Source organism: Protopterus annectens, chromosome 5.part1 (genome assembly GCF_019279795.1).
Source record: "Protopterus annectens isolate FY-2018-M chromosome 5.part1, PAN1.0, whole genome shotgun sequence".
Classification (NCBI taxonomy): Eukaryota; Metazoa; Chordata; order Ceratodontiformes; family Protopteridae; genus Protopterus; species Protopterus annectens.
This window is the reverse complement of record NC_056736.1, coordinates 430,445,576-430,447,507: the sequence shown is the minus strand read 5'-3', so window position 1 is coordinate 430,447,507 and position 1,932 is coordinate 430,445,576. Positions and strand designations below refer to the sequence as shown.

The following is a 1,932-nucleotide window of genomic DNA, read 5'->3' as shown; positions in this document are numbered from 1 at the left end:
ATTATGTAAGGAGGTTAAAGAGTTACATTGCAGTTGCCATAGTTCTTAGCTAAGTGAATATTGCTGTTATTCCTAGAGTTTGATTATTTACAACGGAAGAAGACATCAAATATCATTCACTGTATTAGTTAACATCTAACTTTTCTTCAGATACAGATGCACCCAGTTATGACATGAACTTTGTCACCAGAAAGAGACTGCAGTGTAAATGATGTGATGTCTTTAGGGAAGTATCTGACAATTTATGTCATGGAATTTAACTATGTTTTGTGGAATGCATTTATGGCTTCATTCATGTATACCTCATGTATAAGAATTATAAGGGACATTTGCTCAAGTGAATGAATCATTTCCTTCTTTTACGGATTCTGCTCTGCAGAAATGATTTCTGAGTTAATTACTTTAAAATAAATAATTAATATGTGTATGAATTATATGAATATTATAATAAACTTGATTTCTGATATTATTTTAAATAAAAACATTGCTAAAATGTGCATATAAATATGAAGAGTCATTAGAAAAATCAAAGCTTTAAGAACATTTGCTCACTTTTTTGTACATATTCTGTTCTCAGGGCAAAAATGCATCCAATTTGGTCATCTTTTTCAGAACAGTCTTAAAATCAAGTTGGATGTAATGGTTTTAAAGTAATAACTTATAGTATGGCCACTGCTGAATAAAATTCCAAAGACTGAGAAAATATGTATTTTTTTACATCTAGAGTTTTTTTTTTAATCTCTGCGACCATTTGCTATGGAAATGTACAATTAAAAAATGTGTCAGTGACAGAGTTTATTTTAGTTGGATTTCCACAGCATAAACGCTACTATATTTTATTCTTCCTTATATTTTAATTTATTTACTTGACAGTAATTATTGGGAACAGCCTGATTCTTGCAGCAGTAATAACAAATAGTGCATACACCAATGTATTTTTTTCTTTGCAATCTTGTTGTCACTGACATATTTTTCACAACTACTACTATCCCCAAAATGTTAGCTCTCTTTGTTGCAGGCTCTGATACTATTACATTCAGCCACTGTTTCATACAACTGTGCTTTTTACATGGGCTTGGAGTTGGTGAAGCTTTTTAACTTGTAGTTATGGCATTTGACCGGTATGTTGCTATCTGCAACCCTTTGCATTATAGAACCATTATGACTAATGAAGTTAATATCTTCCTGGTTTTAAACACTTGGATATTACCATTCATAATTTTAATACCGGTGGGGGTTCTAGCAGCTCATCTGCCTTTCTGTGGACCTAATAAAATCCATCACTGTTTTTGTGAACATCTATTTGTTATTAAATTAGCTTGCACAGATATTACTCCACATGTTTATCTTGGTTTCTCACTTGCCATGATTGTATCATTTCTTCCATTAATTCTTGTTGTTTTGTCTTACATTAAAATACTGCTTGCTGTTTTTCAGATAGCATCCACAGAGGAACGCTTTAAAGCTCTGTCTACTTGTAGCTCTCATATCATGGTTGTTTTCACATATTATGCATCTATTATTATTGCATATGTTTCATACAAAATGGACAATATTTCTGACTATTTTCATGTTGTTGGTACAATTTTCTTTACTATACTAACTCCAACAATGAATCCTCTGATTTACACATTGAGAAACAGAGAAGTGAAACAATCAGTTATAAATCTTATGAAAAGTGCTTTAATACTATAGTCACACACCACTGACTTACCTGAAACTATCATCATTTATAAATATGTTCTATGTGTATCTAGTTGATTGTGTTATCCTTCAGTCAGTGAACGCTATAGTGTTGCTTAAAATGTATTTATTTTATTTATTTATTTAACATTTGTTTACCAGGAAAGTCTGACTTGGAACAAAGCCAATTTTAAGCAGAGGCCTGGGGAGAAGCGCTCCAGACACATGTCTTTGTGTGAACAGAACTGG

General features: G+C 31.8%; 1 pseudogene; it reads left to right on the top strand.

The window, feature by feature from the left end:
- The first annotated feature begins 704 nt into the window (after positions 1 to 704).
- LOC122803201 lies at positions 705 to 1,695 on the top strand (annotated as a pseudogene).
- Positions 1,696 to 1,932: the final 237 nt, after the last annotated feature.